The 20,803-nt window shown below is 37.7% G+C and overlaps 1 protein-coding gene across 2 annotated transcripts in view; it reads left to right on the forward strand.

Moving 5' to 3' along the window:
- The first annotated feature begins 9,584 nt into the window (after nt 1-9,584).
- Nucleotides 9,585-20,803, forward strand: part of LOC115215368 — a 38,924-nt gene continuing 27,705 nt past the window's right edge. The window contains exon 1 of one of the 2 annotated variants that reach the window (XM_036506082.1): nt 9,585-10,111. The gene's annotated coding sequence lies outside the window, so the exon portion shown is untranslated. The remainder of the gene's footprint in view (nt 10,112-20,803) is intronic. The other variant, XM_029784520.2, reaches the window with a different exon arrangement.

Below are 20,803 nucleotides of genomic sequence, written 5' to 3' on the forward strand. Positions count from 1 at the left end.
GCTCAGGAAATATAAATAAAACAAGTCTTTAACGTTTCGAGCCTACGCTCTTCAACAGAAAGATACACAGAGAGAAAAAAAACACAGAAAGAAGGAGAGAAAAAAAATGCGTGCAGTAACTAACGAATCAACATGGCGATCTGATTTCGGCCAGAGGTCAAAGATCAAACATGAGACGCGAGAGCGAAATAAGGGGAGATAATAGGGTTGATAATAGGGTTGAATGACCAGCTATTAGTGCGTATGAGAGGTCTGGACGTGTGTATGTATAGGGTTGGTGTATGTATTAGTATGTATAAGGGTGTGTGTGTGTGTGTATGAGAGAGTATTAGTGCATATGAGAGGTCTGGACGTGCGTATGTATAGGGTTGGTGTATGTATTAGTATGTATTAGTACGTATTAGTATGTATAAGTGTGTGTGTGTGTGTATGAGAGAGTATAAGTGCGTATGAGAGGTCTGGACGTGTGTATGTATAGGGTTGGTGTATGTATTAGTATGTATTAGTACGTATTAGTATGTATTAGTTGGTGTATGTATTAGTATGGCACATCATATATGATGTGATGTGTAAAGTCGTGTGGTGTAGTGTGGAGAGAGGAGAAGAGGGGGAGGGGGAGAAGAGGGGAAATATATATGCATATATATACATACATACATATATATATATATATATATACACATGCATACACACATACATACATACATACATAGATGGAGACAAATACATAATAAATTCAAGAAAAACTTCATCACAAAGAACAGTAGATAACCCAGATTTTATCACTTCATTAAAACACACAAAAATAGCACCACGATCCAGATTAAACCCATTGTCTCCAGCGTGGGAGGACCTCTATATAAAATATCCCAGTTACTTTCTCTCATCCTGAATCCTATACTCTCCACCTTTCCTGGACACGTCAAGTACTCTGACAAAGTCATCAAAAGACTGCACCAATTGCCCTTAGACCAACTTAGGTAAAACAGATATGCCTTTAGTCTTGACGTTGTCTCAATGTATACAACGATGCCAGCACACCCAGTGGTCAACCTATTGACCGACTGCATAATAGCATTCGACATCCAATGCTTCAGACTTACTGCAGCTGATATGCATCAACTTTTGTTCATCATCGTGGACAATACCTACTTCTCTTTCCAGCACCATATGGGTGTTAGCTGTGCTCTATGGAAACATGAGATTTTTAAGCATAAGTCAAGAGCAACCTGATTAACAATAAATTAGACCTAAGGGTATCATGTGTACATAGTGTTACCCCTACTTTTAGATATTTTTAAAAATAGCATTTTATAGTGTATTGTACTTGAACTGAATTAATGGAAACTTTAAAAATTTTTTACTGTTGTATCTAATTATACTTTTGCTCTAGTATTATATATATATAATTAATCAGGTGATATTCAGTTATATGAGGAATTATATTGCATAAGTTAGTGTACTACATGGAGTTAGTATACTATCCTATGAATATTCCTACCTAGTTAGTCTAACTTCATCTTAGTAATTAACCCTTTTGATACCAACCCGCCTGAAACCGCCTCTGGTTCTGTAATACAAATGTCTTGTTTTCAAAAGTTCTGAATAAAAATCTTCCACCAAACCTTAGTCACAATTTATGTTCCTAACACTAGCTTAATGATGACTACATTATTTTACTAACTTCTTTGTTATATTTAAAATTATTTGAAAGAAACACAGAACATCCCAAAAGAAATATGGTAACGAAAGGGTTAAATTAATTATTCCTTTCTATAGTGTTCCACCCTTCTGATCATATTATTCTTATAAAGACCTTTATGCAAGTAGTCCTCCTAATTATGTACCCCCAGGAAACTATATTATCATGTATATATTAACACTGGAAACTTTACAACTTATATTATACCTCTTAGCTTATAATTAATATATAGTTAGCATGTCCTATCACCCCAATATTCCTTTAGTAAATACCAGTGATCAGTCTTTATAGATACCACCTAATAAATAAATAATTAAATAAAATGATAGAATTATTAAACAAATTCTATATAATCTTCTCTTTCTATTGATGAAAATATGGTATATATACCTCATCATGGGTTTAGTAATTAAACTATTTATTCCTTTCTATGGTGGTCTACCCTACTGATCATAGTATTATTTTTATAATAGCTTTTATGTAAGTAAACCTCCTAATTTTGTACCCCTAGAAATTTATATTAGCTTGTATATAATAGCACCAGTAACTTCACAACTTATGATATACCTCTTAGGTTATAATTAATATATAGTTAGTATGTTCTATCGCCCCAGTATTCCTTTAGTAAATGCCAGTGATCAGTCTTTATAGGTACCACCTAATAAGTAAATAATTAAGTATATGTTTCAAAAATTATCGTGAACTCATGCTGCGGAATAGTGGCAATGATGAAGGCAATAGGCAATGTTATTTTACTTAAAACTGGAAACAGGATCTTGTACGCGGTTAACTGAAAGTTCTAGTTCATTTTCTTTCTTTTGCTAGCCTATTATGTGGTGTGTTTATTCTCAGAGAATTTATGGTGGTAATAGTGTCTTCTGATGTCTATTTTTCAGTACATGGTGAGGTGTAAGCCAAGCCCTTGTTATAATTATGTATATAATTATAAAATATTTGTATAATTAAGTATATGAATATGAGGATAGCCCTGCATTTAAATTGATGTAATGATTGCATTGTTAAATTAAATTGAGCTGCTTGAAACTGTTGTACTGCATCACCTCTGGATATCCTGTTGCTTATTTCAATTATATATATGTATGTATATATATAATAAAATAAATGCGCCCTTTTAAAGCCTAGCCAGGCTCATGGGCCTGGTTTCCCGGTTTCAATGGCGTATGTGTTCCCCATTTTTGCCAGCTGAGTGGACTGGAGCAATGTGAAATGAAGTGTTTTGCTCAAGAACACAACGCATCACCCAGTCCAGGAATCGAAACCACAATCTTACGATCATGATACTGAAACCCTAACCACTAAGCCACGTGCCTCCACATGTCATCATCATCATCATCATCATTTAGCGTCCGCTTTCCATGCTAGCATAGGTTGGACGGTTCAACCGGGATTTGGGAAGCCAGAAGGCTGCACCAGGCCCAGTCTGATCTACGGCTGGATGCCCTTCCTAACGCCAACCACTCCGTGAGTGTAGTGGATGCTTTTTACGTGCCACCGGCACAGGTGCCAGGCGAGGCTGGCAACGGCCACGATCGGATGGTGCTTTTTACGTGCCACCGGCCACGTTCGGATGGTTCGCTTACATGCCACCGGCACTGGTATCACAGCTACAATTTCCATTGATGTTGATCGATTTCGATTTTGATTCTGATTCTCACTTGCCTCAACAGGTCTTCACAAGTAGAATTTTGTGTCCCAAGAAGGAAAGGCACGCATAATTGGACTGGTTACATCCCAGGTTGAGGCCACGGGTTATGGTCTCACTTGTCCTGCCGGGTCTTCTCACGCACAGCATACTTCCATAGGTCTCGGTCTCTAGTCATTTCCTTGGTGAGACCTAAAGTGCAAAGGTCGTGCTTCACCACCTCGTCCCAGGTTTTCCTGGGTCTACCTCTTCCACAGGTTCCCTCAACCGCTAGGGTGTGACACTTTTTCACACAACTATCTTCATCCATTCTTGTCACATGACCATACCAGCGCAAACGTCTCTCTTGCACATCACAACTGATGCTTCTTAGGTCCAACTTTTCTCTCAAGGTACTTACACTCTGTCGAGTATGAACACTGATATTACACATCCATCGGAGCATACTGGCTTCATTTCTTGCAAGCTTACGCATATCCTCAGCAGTCACGGCCCATGTTTCACTACCATGTAGCATGGCTGTTCGTACACATGCGTCATACAGTCTGCCTTTTACTCTGAGCGAGAGGCCTTTTGTCACCAGCAGAGGTAAGAGCTCTTTGAACTTTGACCAGGCTATTCTTATTCTAGCAGTTACACTTGCAGCACACCCACCCCCGCTACTGACTTGGTCACTTAGGTAACAGAAACTATCAACTATTTCTAGTTTTTCTCCCTGGAATGTGGTGGAAGTTGGTCTCTGTGCATTTTCAGGTTTTATTGCTCCTGAGCATCTGCCACATACAAAAACTATCCTCCCAGGTAGCCTTCCTTTGATATTGCTGCACCTCTTATGTGTCCATAGCTTACATTTAGTGCATCTTATAGAGTTTCTACCTACACCTTTTCTACAGATCAAGCAGGGCCATCTACCTGAAGGGATTTGTGGTTTGCTTGCCTTCCTACTAATTAGGACTTTGGTTTTAGCTAGGTTGACTCTAAGGCCCTTCGATTCTAATCCTTGTTTCCATACTTGAAACTTCTCCTCTAGTTCTGATAGTGACTCAGCAATTAGAACAAGGTCGTCAGCATAGAGAAGCTCCCAGGGGCATCCTGTCTAGAATTCTACCGTTATTGCCTGGAGAACTATGATAAATAGGAGGGGCTGAGGACTGAACCTTGGTGGACCCCTAACTTTATCCTGAATTCTTCACTGTACTCGTTGCCAACCCTCACCTTACTGACAGTGTCCTTGTACATAGCTCTCACTAACCATTCATCTATCCCTAGTTTCCTCAGTGACCACCAGATAAGGGATCGGGGGACCCTGTCGAAGGTTTTCTCCATGTCAACAAAAGCCAGGTACAGGGGCTTATCTTTGGCTAGGTATTTCTCCTGCAGCTGTCTTACCAGGAATATAGCATCAGTAGTACTTTTCCCTGGCACGAACCCAAACTGCATCTCATCTAAACTATCTCTCTCTCTAATTAGTTGGGCTGTCAGTGTGCACGCACGACAGAGTGTAAGCACCCTGAGAGAAATGCTGGACATAAGAAGCATCAGATGTGGTGTGCAAGAGCAACATGTACTGTGGATGGGTGAGGAGAGATGTGTGAAGAAGTGCCGCTCCCAAACAGTTGAAGGTATTAGGGGGAGAGGTAGACCCAGGAAGACATGGGATGAGGTAGTCAAGCATGACCTCAGAGCATTGGGCCTCACAGAGGCAATGACGAAGGACCAAGATCTCTGGAGATATGCTGTGACTGCAAAGACCCGGGCTGCTTCCTGCACCAGCTCCACATAGCCCCAGCCTGTTCAAAGTACCTTGGATTTCAGAACAACACACTGTGCTTGAGGAGACCTGTTGAATCAAGTACATGAACATCGAAATAAATATCAATGGAAATAGTAGTCGTGATACCTGTGCCGGTGGCACGTAAAAAGCACCATCCGATCGTGGCTGATGCCAGCGGCGCTTTAACTGGCTTCCGTGCCGGTGGCACGTTAAAAGCATCAACTGATCGTGACCACTGCCAGATTCCCCTGGCACCTGTGCCGGTGGCACATAAGAAGCACCCACTACACTCATGGAATGGTTGGCGTTAGGAAGGGCATCCAGCTGTAGAAACACTGCCAGATCAGACTGGAGCCTGGTGCAGCCTCCTGGCTTCCCAGACCCTGGTCGAACTGTCCAACCTGTGCTAGCACAGAAAACGGACGTTAAACGATGATGATGATGATCCTCTCCGAAACCTTCATTACCTGATCCAACAGCTTGATACCCCTGTAGTTATTTGTATCTAGGGCGTCACCTTTACCTTTGTAGCAGTTGACTATTATGCTGCCACACCAGTCATTGGGAATGACTCCTTCGTGTATCACCTGGTTAACTATACGGGTGACTAGGCTATAGCCGACACTACCAGATATTTTGAGCATCTCTGCAGTAATTCTTCATGGGCCTGGGGCTTTCCCTGTCATCATGCTTCTAATTGCCTTAACTACCAAGGTACTGTCAACTCGGATAGCTGGTCCCTCTGTTGGGTCGACATTCGGCAGACTCTCTTTATCCCATTCATTTTCTTTATTCAGCAACCTTTCATAGTGGCGTCTCCAAACCTCTCTCTTTGCATCTTCATTTAGCGCAAGTGAACCATCATCCATGCGAACACATTTCTCTCCTACCACATCACAATTCTCTCTCACACACTGTCTTGCAACACGAAATACCTCACGTATTTCATCGTCACGGTGCAGAATATTGGCAAATTCTTTCTTATCTGCTTCCCCTCTGGCTAAATACACCTGCCTCCCTTCTGGCAGTCTGATACCCTTCCCTGCTACCACCGTTCTTCCAGTCCTTCCAAGCCTGTTTCTTTTGTCTAATAGCCCTGTCAACAATATTGTTCCACCACCACGTTATTTTGGGTCTTGAGGGGACTTTGTACCAACCACAGATGTGGTCAGTGGCTCTCAGCAGTTTGTCCCTTAGAAACCTCCAGTTATTTTCTACCCCATGTGAAGCTATATCCCCTTCTATTTCGTCACACACACACACATATATATCTACATCCATTCATATATATATATCATCATCGTTTAACGTCCGCTTTCCATGCTAGCACGGATTGGACGATTTGACTGAGGTCTGGCAAACCAGTTGGCTGCACCAGACTCCAATCTGATCCGGCAGAGTTTCTACAACTGGATGCCCTTCCTAACGCCAACCACACTGAGAGGGTAGTGGGTGCTTTTGCGTGCCACTGGCACAATTGCTAGTTAGGTGGTACTGGCAATGGCCACACTCAAATAGTGCTTTCTATGTGCCACCTGCACAGGAGCCAGCCCAGCAGCACTGGCAACGACCTCGCTCGAATGTTTTTTTTTCACGTGCCTCCAGCACAAGTGCTAGTAAGGTGATGCAGGTAACGATCATGCTTGAATGGTGTTTTTAACATGCTATCGGCACAGAGGCCAGCTTGTTACTCTGGCAATGATCTCACTTGTATGATTCTCTTAACATGGATGCCAGTCATCGAATTTGATTTCAATTTCACTTGCCTCAACAGGTCTTTGCAAGCAGCGCTTAGTGTCCAATGAAGGAAAGGCACGTATAAGTGCACTGGTTACACCCCTGGCATAAGCCGCAAGGTTATGGTCTCACTTGCACTTGCCGAGTCTTCTCAAGCACAGCATATTTTCAGAGGTCCTGGTCACTAGTCATTGCCTCGGTGAGGCCCAAAGTTTGAAGGTCATGCTTCACCACCTCATCCCATGTCTTCCTGGGTCCACCTCTTCCACAGGTTCCCTCATCTACAAGGGTGTGGCACTTTTTCATGCAGCTATCCTCAACCATTCTCGCCACATGACCATACCAGCACAGTCGTTTCTCTTGCACACCACTTCTGATGCTTCTTAGGTACAACCTTTCTCTCAAGGCACTAACACTCTGTCGAGCATGCACTCCACTGTCACAAAATGCATAGATCCCGATAATATGAAAAGCAAACGCAAGTATGCAGTTAGAAATTTGGAAGCAGGAATGTCTGCAAAAGTGAAAGCATCGCATTTTGTTTTCCTGTTTTATCATAGTATAGAGTTTCTTTTGAGGAATAACACATTACACATCCATCGGAGCATGCTGGCTTCATTCCTTGCTAGCTTACACATGCCCTCAGCAATCACGGCCCATGTTTCACTGCCATGTGACATGGCTGTTCATACACATGTGTTGTACAGTCTAACTTTTACTCTGAGCGAGAATTTGTCGCCAGCAAGGGTAAGAGCTCTGTGAACTTTGCCCAGGCTATTCTTATTCTAGCAGTTACACTTGCAGCACACCCACCCCCGCTACTGACTTGGTCACCTAGGTAACGGAAGCTGTCAACTACTAGTTTTTCTCCCTGGAATGTGGCAGAAGTTGTTCTCTGCGCATTTTCAGTGTTATTTATTGCTCCCGAGCATCTGCCACATACAAAAACTATCCTCCCAGGTAGCCTTCCTTTGACATTGCTGCACCTCTTATGTGTCCATAGCTTACATTTGGTGCATCTTATAGAGTTTCTACCTACGCCTTTTCTACAGATCAAGCAGGGCCATCTACCTGAAAGGATTTGTGGTTTGCTTGCCTTCCTACTTATTAGGACTTTGGTTTTAGCTAGGTTGACTCTAAGGCCCTTCGATTCTAATCCTTGTTTCCATACTTGAAACTTCTCCTCTAGTTCTGATAGTGACTCAGCAATTAGAACAAGGTCGTCAGCATAGAGAAGCTCCCAGGGGCATCCTGTCTTGAATTCCTCCATTATTGCCTGGAGAACTATAATAAATAGGAGGGGGCTGAGGACTGAACCTTGGTGGACCCCTAACTTTATCCTGAATTCTTCACTGTACTCATTGCCAACCCTCACCTTACTGACAGTGTCCTTGTACATGGCTCTCACTAGCCATTCATCTATCCCTAGTTTCCTCATTGACCACCAGATAAGGGATCGGGGGATCCTGTCAAAGGCTTTCTCCATGTCAACGAAAGCCAGGTACAGGGGCTTATCTTTGGCTAGGTATTTCTCCTGCAGCTGTCTTACCAGAAATATAGCATCAGTAGTACTTTTCCCTGGCACGAACCCAAACTGCATTGCATCCAAGCTGATAAATATTCATATAGATCCGTGCAAATCCATATTTTGCAAATTAAATATATCTAAACTAAAACGTATGCATTGACATACGATGGGCAGTCAAGGAAATGTAGTTAAGAAATATTTTTGTAACTTGTTTTAGGAGTTTATCCCACAATGCAGCACCTTGACTTAGTGTTTTTTTTTACCTTAATCTTGGCTCTAAATTCTTGGAAGCAATATTTGGGCAATAGCTCCTCCAACAGGCTTCCATACAGTTCCTTTTCTTGGTTGGTAGATTTTATCCTAACCACCAGACTCTTGAGTGGCTTTAGAATAGTCTGTTGCAACCATTTGGCCTAAGTCTCCAGCTTGAAGACAACTTCCTATCAACTGCATCACTTTTGAAGGCTGTGGAAGGATTCGTGGACCCTGCTTTTTATCTTCTGACTAAATGATGTGAAAAACTAACAAAAAGGGAAAACAAAACAAGCTTGCGCACGCACATACACAAACACACAGCTGCATATGCAAAAGCAGAGAGGAAAGTAAAGATTCTATCACTAAATGCAATGTTAATACCAGTTCGAATGCGCTAAAAACACGTTCGGACTTGCAAATAAGCCATTCGCCGTGTTTTGTAATTACACCATGTCTACAACGAGAAATTTTCTCCATGACAAAACACGGTGAATGGCTTGTTTACAAGTCTGAACGTGCTTTTTGCATGTTTGAACTGATATTAATATGGCATTTTTACCCATCACTGTTTAGCATACCTACCCCATAATTTATCACTATAACATAAAATGCAACTTTTTTTTTTATCTAAATAATAGGTTTACTGTTTAAAAGTTGTACAAGAGCCACTTTATAAATAGAAATCTGGAATACAACATTTATAAAAGAGATAGATAAAAACAACTCAAAGTATTTAAGAAATCTGGGTTTATTAACAGTACAGTCTTGTATTTTTATTATAGGCGTGGTTTTAAATATAGTCAGCAGCTATAACTTTTCCTTAGTTTTACATGTTGTTTAGAAGTACGAAGAAACGCATATAAAGTCCTTTTTTTTTTTTCTAGGGATATTTTGAACATAATTATCTAATGTGTGTCCTTCCCTTTTTAAAAGGCAGCTGCTTGTATGAATGTTTAACTGCTGTTTCTAGCAGAGAAGTGACCACATAGAGGTTTCCTCGTTGACTCGCGGTTTATTGGTTACATGTAAGGGTAATAACCAATAAAAAGTCACTTACGCATATAAAGTTTTGACATGTTATACATCTAATTTTCTTTAGTTTCATATTATCGATATTTAGGGGAATTTTGTTTCAACTATGCATAATTTATAGCTGAATAAAACACGACGACCGAACTAAATTCATAGCCAAGCAGCTATCATCTACTCACCTTTCTAGGCGTTTCATTTCACAACTGTCATATAACAAACTATATATTTACATAATAAATTACTCAGAGGTACTTTCACAGTTTAGAGACAACCGGTAACACTATATACAAACTAGTGTGGACATTACTTACGTTTCAGATAACGATACGAAATTTGTAACTAATTCAAAAGAATTTTTTTTTTTAAATTGACAAATTTTACTTTTTTAAAAAGAACGCTTCTTCAACAAAATGTGAAAAAGTAAGTTACTTATTGTTCTGAGATAATTTGTTTTGAAATTACTTTTTTTCTTTCTAATAATTATGTGTATGATGTTAATTTTTTTTTCCTTTTTTGCATGACCTTATACACATCTCATAATGGCTATTCTATTTTTTTAAATCCTAATAATTTTATGTCGTCAATTATAATTCCATTTGCACCTCGAATTATGATTATATATATTGTCAAACTTAATTGTGCGCTTTCAGTTCACTGCTCACCTCGAAAACCCCAGTTGCGATGTCTCTGTAGTCGTAGTCCAGTGTAGCTCACTGGTCTTTTAATTACATAGTGTCTAGTTGCCAGGTTATACGCTGCATTGAGTGTTCTGTTGCGGGGAGTTGTGTGTTGTTAGGAACGCTATTGAGCTTATGATTAAAGTATGAACTTTTTTTTCCCTTCTTTTACTTTAATATTCATTGTGCTTTTTAACACACTGCTTATCATAGGGGAAACAGGTACACCGCCCTCAGGGTCTATGGGCTGCGAGGATTAATTACGGAGTGATCGAATTGCCATGTTTGATAAAATTAAAATGGGTTTTCAACTTTTTATACTTGCCCAACGTCTGACAAAGAAAGAAAAAAATTCGAATGCAAACTATTTTACTTTCTCGTTAAAACGTGTGGGTGTATTATCATAAAAATTTCGTTTTTCTCTTTTTGGCGGGGGTGATTTGTCAGTTTAAGAGTCACCTCTTTAACACCTGCACATGGTACTTAATAACTTGAGTGAAGTTTACTCTGACCTAATCATTAAGATTCGGTTCTCCGGATTCATATTTGGGAGGGGATAGTGTTGGTTATATCAACCCCCAATATTTGTTCTTTATATTATAAATCCCATGGGTATTTTTCATTCGGGCAATAATGAGGACGTAAGTAATCGACACTAGGTATTTGTTCGGTGTTCTAATGAGTCTCTCATCTACTGACCCTAATTTTTTTTTTCTAATATAAGTGTGTAATTATTTCCTAACATCGACACACGGCCTGAAATTTGGGAGAGGTTGGGGGCTAGTCGATTATATTGATACCAGTATTTTATTCTTTAAGGGATGAAAGACAAAATTAATTTGAACTTCGAATATAAAGAGCCTAGATAAACACCTCAAAGCATTTTATCCGATGTTCTCACGAATCTGTCACTCCACTGTTACAACATGTATAGATCCCGATAATATTGAAAAGCAAACGCAAGTACGCAGTTAGAAATTTGGAAGCAGGAATATCTGCAAAAGTGAAAGCATCGTATTTTGTTTTCCTGTTTTATCATAGTATAGAGTTTCTTTTGAGGAATAACTTATTTTTAGCTTTCAGTTCAGTAACGTGTTGTTATTCTCTGTTGGGAGAACACATAATATTTACTTCGGCATTCCTGGCCCTGTTCTCAAGTAAGATCTGCAAGGATGTTTATACAGTGAACATCAGAAACCGTATACAAAAATTAAACCTTTAACTGGAGAATATTGAGAATTATCAGCGGGGACTTTCTTAAAATCGACATAAATTGAGCCTTAAACTATTTAAAAAATTTGTTATATATATATATAATATATATAACGTTAGGAAGGGCATCCAGCTGTAGAAACACTGCCAGATCAGACTGGAGCCTGATGCAGCCTTCTGGCTTCACAGAGCCCTGGTCGAACCGTCCAACCCATGCTAGCATGGAGAACGGACGTTAAACGATGATGATGATATATATATATATATATATATATATATATATATATATATATAAAGTCATAAATGACAGAGAAGTAGTTTGATAAGATTTTATTTAACAAGAAAATTCTAATATCATGACAAATTGTTTCATAACTTAAAGACATGCAAATAATTTATATCATATTTAATATAGGCTTAGGAGTGGCTGTGTGGTAAGTAGTTTTCTTACGAACCACATCGTTCCGGGTTCAGTCCCACTGCATGCCACTTTGGGCAAGTGTCTTCTACTATAGCCTCGGGCCGACCAAAGCCTTGTGAGTGGATTTGGTAGACTGACACTGAAAGAAGCCCATCGTATATATGTATGTGTGTGTGTCTGTGTTTGTCCCCCCACCATCACTTGGCAACTGATGCTGGTGTGTTTACGTACCCGTAACTTTGCGGTTTGGCAAAAGAGACCGATAGAATAAGTACTAGGCTTACAAAGAATAAGTCCTGGGGTCAATTTGCTTGACTAAAGGTGGTGCTCCAGCATGGCTACAGTCAAATGACTGAAACAAGTAAAAGAGTAATAGATAAATAAATTTACATGTCTGCATTAATGCACAGTGCTAAAAAGCCTTCAAAATAATGTAGAATTTAAGCTACGTCCATTAGATTCCGATGAGCCATCTATAAGGTTAAGTGCTTTATAGATGTGAAACCATTGGTTACTCAATCACTGGCCATATAATTAATTTCCTATAAAAAAAAAATATACACACATATACGAGGTGATATCAAAAGGTTTCTGGACTAGTTATGGTGAATAAAAAAATAATTCATTTTCTTAAGTTCAATATTTCATCATCTCCTTCAAAATAGTCACCTTGTGCAGCAGTACACTGGTCCCAGCATTCCTGTCACTTTTGGAATCTGGCCTGGAAGTTGTTTTCCATAAGTGAATCGAGGACCTTCCGCAATTCGCTTTTGATCTCAACAATGGTGTTAAAAAATAGCAACCTTTGAGCAGTATTTTGGGAAAGAGATGGAAGTCTGCAGGTTCTAAATCTGGCAAATAGAGCAGGTGCAGAAGTGATACCATGTTGCTTTTGATGAGAATGTCACAAGTGAAAAAGGCCCAGTGACAAGGTGAAGAATCCAATTCTTCGCACTCCACAGATCCAGTCACTTTCACTGAATGTCCTCCTTCGAATTCTTCAAAATGTCACAGTAGAACTCTCAATTGATGGTCTAGTCCTGAGGGTCGAATTTTCGATGCACAATATTATATTTCTAGGGGTGATGCTCATGGAAGGTCTTTGAGGTTGCTCATTGTTTTCCATGGACGTTCTTCTGCCTTTGACGCACCCGTGTCACTCAAAACATTGCATACAACTCATTGCCTTGTCACCATAAGCTTGCTGAAGTGTGGTTAATGTCTCTGCAGCAGACTTCCCAAATTTATTGCAAAATTTCACATTGGCTCTTTGTTCCTGTGCATGACAAAATCACGGACTACAGCATACATGTGATCACAAAAATACAAATTTCACAACTTGCTAAGTAAACACAGTGATGTCACTATGCACACTACCTCAGGAAGGTCATTGGTAGCTCTCACTGTGTACAGAACCATATTCTGCCATCTGTTGGTGCACTACATAACTAGTCCAAGAACTTTTTGATACCTCCTCATATATATATAGCTATGCACGCACAAGCACACACACACACACATATATATGTATAAATTTAAGTCGGACTATATGGATTCAATTAATTCAGAGATACTCAAAAAAAAAAGTTCCTTAATGTATCATTTTACAAAACATAGAATATTTATTATTTATTCATAGTTTATTAAGCTGTGAAACAATTGTTGTTAAGTATGAATATCTAATGGTAAAAATGAATTTTATCATAGTATATTTCTCTGTTTATAATTTTATATTTATATACATATAAACAAATAGCAACAGATTGCTTGTGGTTCACTACAGCTGTTTCTGATGTGTTTTTTATTGATGAATAGAAGTGTTACATCATGTACAAGAAACTGTTTTCATCAGTTGAATACATGTAAGAGTCAAAATTGGCACTTTGTACATGTATTCACCTGATGAAAACAGTTTCTTTGGGGGGGTTTTTTTGCATGATGTAACACTTCTGTTCATCAATAAAAAAAAAACCATGTCTGAAACAGGTGTAGTGAACCAGCTTATCATTCATCTAATTCAGAACCTGTGAGTTGCTTATCATTCGCCAAACTCGGAACTTCCGATTTACTTGGATCTGGAGTCTATTGAGTGTAGTACAATAGGTGCAGTGTTTATACTTGTGTGTGACCTTGAACACTCGTATATTCAGTTGACCATTTGTGATTGTATACTCAGCCTGAGTTTAAATCCATCTTTACTTTAGTAAGTGTGTATTTGTCTTCAAATATTGTTTGTACACAATAGCGGTATCACAAACCTGATCTTGGTGCTTTACTATTTACGGATCTAATTCACTTGAATCCTGAAATTTTTTATATATACATGTGTCTGTGCATGTGTATACACAAACACACATATGTATATTTGTATGTATCTATGTGTGTATGTATGTATGTATGCATGTGTGTGTGTAATACATCAAAATATAGCAGTGGATATACATCATATATATATTTGTTTCTAGGCCTGAAATTATGGGGGAAGGGGTCAGTCAAAAAGATCGACCCTAGTACAAAACTGGTACTTTATCAACCTCCGAAAGGATGAAAGGCAAAGTCGACCTCGGCTGAATTTGTATTCAGAATGTAAAGGCAGACGAAATGATATAAAGTTAGAGATCTCAATACAATTAAGTAGAAACCAAATATTTCGTCCATGCCATAAAAACAGTTAAATCCTGAAACTAACTAGGTTCTATCTTTACAAAGAAGTATTAGACAATCAATAAACATGTGTATACAACAAGATCATAGATTCTATGAAGTTCTTCACTTTAAAAAAAATATCTACTTTGAAGGGGATCCTACTTTTTAACACACAAATAGATGTAATTGGTGTCTCTATAGCATTCTTATTACAGAAAAATGTTTTATCTTTGAATATTCTTGAATATAGAATTCAAAATATTTTTTTTTTAAATGTTTATCTCTGAACATCCTAGATATTAGAAGTATCTAAAAATATATCCTACTTGAAGGAAATTCAGCTTTATTATAATACTAGCAAATGTCAACTGTATAGTTGATATTTCAAGTTTCAACTGTATAGTTTTGATTCATAGTTTAGAAAAATGTTGGCTAGATCATTATTTTTGGACATCCTAAATTAGCATTATAAATAAATGAATTTTTATCAACATATAATGTGTGTAAATTATCTCAAGACTTCATACATAAGCAAAGAACTCTATTTTGGTGGGAGAGAGATGTATGTGTAAATAGGAAATACAACTGGTGAGTTGTTACATTTAATTTATTTAATTACATCATGTTACATGTGTTCTGGTGAAGTTTAAGACTAGATTATACAATCTAGTCAAGGTAAGATTTCTAAGCCTTCAATTCATCAGAGATTCATACTGAATGGGGATACTGGCCAGCTTTTCTTTATATAAGAGGAAGATATGGATTCTTTATCTCTTGTATAAAGAAAAATTGGTATTGTTTAGTAAAGCCATTCAATACAAATCTCTAATGAAATGAAGACTTAGAAAACTTACCTGGCCTCGATTGTATAATTCAGCCAACCTGTTGAGTCAGGTGAAGTCATTGTTGTGGCTGATGACAGTACTGCCTGACTGGCACCCATGCTGGTGGTACATAGAAAGCACCATTCAAGCATGGTCAATGCCAGTGCCGACTGACTAGTCCCGTGTCAGTGGCACATAAAATGCACCATTTGAGCGTGGTCATTGCCAGTGCCACCTGACTGGCTCCCATCCAGTGGCATGTAAAAAGCACCATTCAACTATGGTCAATGCCAGTACCACCTGACTTGCCCTCATACCAGTGGCACGTAAAAAGCACCCACTACACTCTTGGAGTGGTTGGCATTAGGAAGGGCATCCAGCTGTAGAAACTTTGCCAGATCAGATTGGAGCCTGGTGCAGCCTTCTGGCTTGCCAGCCCTCAGTCAAACCACCCAACCCATGCCAGCATGGAAAGCAGACGTTAAATGACAACGATGATGATGATGATGATGAAACTTGCAGGTTGTGGTTGGAGCATGCAGTGAAATAATCAAATAATTTATGAACCTCCTCTCAATGTACTCTGTGATCTTTATAACTATGGAGACCAATAGAAACAAACTTGAGTTATAATACACAAAGTTCTTTTTGCATTTTTTTCCTTTTCTATGTATAAGGAAGCACATGGTAAGCCATTCCTTACTGTCCTTTCAGTGCCTCCTATGAGAACAGAATGACAAATGTAAATGATATCAAACTGAACCAAAAGGTTGTTGAAATGGTTTGATCAATTTACACATGATTGGTGGCATGATTAGATTATAAATATTTTTATATACAGTGTATATTATAAAATTCATTGTAGTAAGCTTACAATTTATTATGCATACACTGTAGGAAACAAACAAATATAAATAAATCTTATCCAGAATAGCAAAATATATTTACATTAGATAATACAGTTCTATATTTAAGAGATGAGGAATTATGTACATTATTTATATTATTTACATTCGACAGATATTTGTCCACAGGCATATGGCATAGTGGTTAAGAGCACGGGCTACTAACCCCAAGATTCTGAGTTCAATTCCAAGCAGTGAACTGAACAATAATAATAATAACAACATTGAAAAATACCTCAGGAATGAGACCAGGTTCGAAATTACCCCAAGACACCTGAAGAAGGCTGGAGAGTATATCAGCCGAAACGTTGTGTTAACAACAAACAAGATTAGGACAAATAGCCATAGAATGTAAATAATGTATATTTACATTGTTTATTTTCTAGAAAGAGATTTTATACATCTTTCTTTCTCTCTTTCTCTCAGTATATACAGTGTCCCTAAAAACTACCTATACACTTGTACATATCTACATCTATAAGTGTATAATTTACCATCAGGTTTCAAAAAGATCAAAATATTACCTCTATTACAGGACTAATAACCCCTGGGCAACTACCTGTGTTTCATTATAATGATAATTATGTACTGATATGTATATGTGACCCAAAGCTTCTCTTCTGTTACCCTCTCTCACTAAGTTTGTCAAACTTATAGAAATTTTGATTACTAATAATTTCAAGAACGAAACAGCAACTCATTAACTTGCTGAAACCCAGGATTGATCCAGAGTTTTTATATTTTCAGTCTAAAACTCCTTCAACCATCTAAATTGGCTTCATAATTTGTAGTAATATTTATTTTCAGTCATTAAAATGAGAATATTTTCTTAATGTATACTAAATTAAATACATTAATTAATGGGTAGAGGTAAAACTCATTTCAAATTAAATAAATAATTAGTAATATAAAGTTTTATATCTTTCTTTTACGTGTTTTTAAATGTTTTATCTGAAGTCTATATATTTATATAAATAATAGAACAGACATTTCGCTTTTGCAGACTCTTTTTAATACTGTCAGGGTTTTGTTGACACGCCCTACAATTCAGCTGTCACCTCAACCTACTGAAATACTAACCAATACTCACACACATCACATACTTAAATAAAGGCTAAGTTGAACAATGTATTATCTGACATTTAAATAACAATATCATCATGATATTGTCAACTACAACTTATTTGGGACTACACAACAAGCAATGAAGCTTACTTTGAACCAACGACAGAAGGCCTCTCCACAAGCAATGTTGCAAATTATAAAAATATACTTTGCAAAATATAGTCCTATATAAACATATGATAGCACATACACATATGCATATCTGGTTGTATAGATTGAGCTAAATTAAAAATATATGATTAAGGTGTGGTTATTTAATATGTCAAATTGGAGTTGACTTGAACTTGTGGCAACTAATCCATAGAAAATGGATCCATAAAATTATATATTTTTATGAAAATTGTAGTTGCGATACCTGTGCCGGTGGCACGTAAAAAGCACCATCTGAACATGGCCGATGCCAGTGCCACCTTGACTGGCTTCTGTGCTGGTGGCATGTAAAAAGCACCCACTACACTCATGGAGTGGTTGGCATTATGAAGGGCATCCAGCTGTAGAAACACAGCCAGATCAGACTGGAGCCTGGTGCAGCCTCCTGGCTTCCCAGACCCTTGTCAAATCGTCCAATCTGTACTAGCATGGAAAATGGATGTTAAACGATGATGATATATATATATATTTTTAACTGTATAGTAATATATCATAATGATATTTTATTCTCTGATTTGAAGTGATAATTTTTAAATACAAACAAATGACTGAAAAATGACGAGCTAACCCTGGCCAGATTCAAACCCACAGATCAATGCATCTGATTTGGCCAAATGGTCACCCATCAATTTCAGCCAAACTTAGTGTGTGTATATATATATATATATATATATATATATATCCATCCTTATAGTGACTAACAGAAAACTTCCTGGTAGATAGTTTTCTTGTGAGTACTGAAAATGAAAATTATTGTTTTTTTCTTTTATTACCATAGCAGTAATGGATGATAAGGATGTATTAAAAAGTGGTGGAGGCTTTATATTGGACATAAAAACCAACAATAACACATAATGAAATGAAATAGTGTGTGTTACAATGTTTAATATTTATGGAATAATTATGGTACATATATCAAACAATGTTTCTCGTATAATCAGTAGAGGAAATAACTTTTGTATACCATTCAGACATAAAAGAACATAAACTTAGTTTAAATTTTGTATTGTTTAGATTGACTTGATCTGTATTTATGTTTTGTGACTTAAGCAATTACATCATGGAAGATCCATTTTAGCTATATAAAATGCTATATTCACTTTCCATTTATTTCTTGTGTCAAATTTTCATTAGACTGTTTCAATTTGGTCACTGATGCAATTCTGATTTTGTTACAGCTCTGTGACTTGGTTATTGATACAGTTGTATTAACAACCAGGTTGTTTACATTCTCTGCAAAAATATATTCTGTAGCTCTGCCCCTTCAAAGACCAATTGAAATAAAAACCCTTTACTTGAAAAACAGATAAGGGTTGACAACGGGAAGGGCATCCAGCTGTTAAATGGTATCTTAGCAAGTCTGTTCCACTCTGTTACATACACCCAGTGGAACTGAATTCACACACATTCATATTCAGCCATGCATTCTCATATTTATAGTCATCCAAATACATATAGAATCACTTGCTGTAATTATAAATAATAAAGCCATTCATAATACACACAGAAAATATACGTGTATTTGGAACTTCAACTTATACTAGCAACAAGCCAACAAGAAACTTATATGCGTTCACTTGACTTGCTATAAATAGCAATCAAATTTCCCTCTGTCATCTTTAGAAAAAACATCAGATAATTAGACTGGAGTGTAGTATTAAGATGATGATGATAATAATAATAATAATAATAATAATGATAATAATAGTAATAATAATAATCCTTTCTACTATAGGCACAAGGCCTGAAATTTGAGGGGAGGGGGCTAGTCAATTACATCAACCACAATATGCAACTGGTATTTAATATATCGACCCTGAAAGGATAAAAGGCAAAGTCAACCTTGGCAGAATTTGAACTCAAAACATAGCGATGGCTGAAATACTGCTATGCATTTCACCCAGCATGCTAATGATTCTGCCAGCTTGCCACCTTAATAATAATGATCCTTTCTACTGAAAGCACAAGGACTTGGAATTTTGGAGGAGGGGACTAGTTGATTACATCGATCCCAGTGTTTCACTAGTACTTAATTTATCGACCCCCCCCCCCCAACAGGATGAAAGGCAAAGTCGAGCTTGGTGGAATTTGAACTCAGAACGTAAAGATGGGCGAAATATAATAATAATCATGATATTGGTTTCAAATTTTGGCACAAGGCCAGCAAATTTCTAGGAGCAGAATAAGTCAATTTAATTGACCCGTGTTCAAATAATACTTATTTTATCTACTCTTAAAAGATGTTGAATCTCTCTGGTGATATGTCTGCTCAATCAGAGTTAACTTTATGCTAAACTATAACAACCTCTACCAACAGTTTTAATGTCAGTCTATAACTAGGTTGTTTCTTTATAAGTTTGTGTATCTTAAATGACAGCACTACTCAAATACCTTAACCCTTTAGCAATTAAACTGGCCATATCTGGCCCCAATATTTTATCTGTTTTATGTTCAAACAAGCCAGATTTGCCCTTTCACACCTAGAAGGTATGAAATAATACATGATTTCGAAAATGGTGAGAATTATTAAGCACTACATTTAATGGAGTAATCAGATTGCTAAAGGGTTAAGTGTGGAGTCCAGGCGATCAGAGCAAGCTAAGCGCTTAGCAATAGATTGTGTCTCTGACACTTCCAATAGTCAACTGAAACTTACGATTTATAGTTAAAGTACGCTGCGCTACTGAGAGAAAGAAAAATGTCCAGAATGAAATCTTTATCTTCTTGTTTCAGTCATTTGACTACAGCACTACCTTAAAAGATTTTAGTTGAACAAATTGACCCTAGGATTTGTAATTTTTTAAAGTCTGGTACTTTACTCTTGGTCTCTTTTACTGAATAGGAATGTAAACAAACCAGCACTGGTTGTCAAGTGGTGGTGTATGCACATGCACACACACACACATAATGGACTTCCACACAGTTTCTTATTTCTTTATTGCCCACAAGAGGCTAAACATAGAGGGGACAAACAAGGACAGACAAAGGGATTAAGTCAATTACATCGACCCCAGTGCATAACTGGTGCTTAATTTATCTATCCTGAGAGGATGAAAGGCAAAGTCAACCTCTGTGGAATTTGAACTCAATTCGTAAAGATAGATGAAATACCACTAGGCATTTCGCCTGGCATGCTAATGTTTTTGCCAGCT

Source organism: Octopus sinensis, linkage group LG1 (assembly GCF_006345805.1).
Source record: "Octopus sinensis linkage group LG1, ASM634580v1, whole genome shotgun sequence".
Lineage (NCBI taxonomy): Eukaryota > Metazoa > Mollusca > Cephalopoda > Octopoda > Octopodidae > Octopus > Octopus sinensis.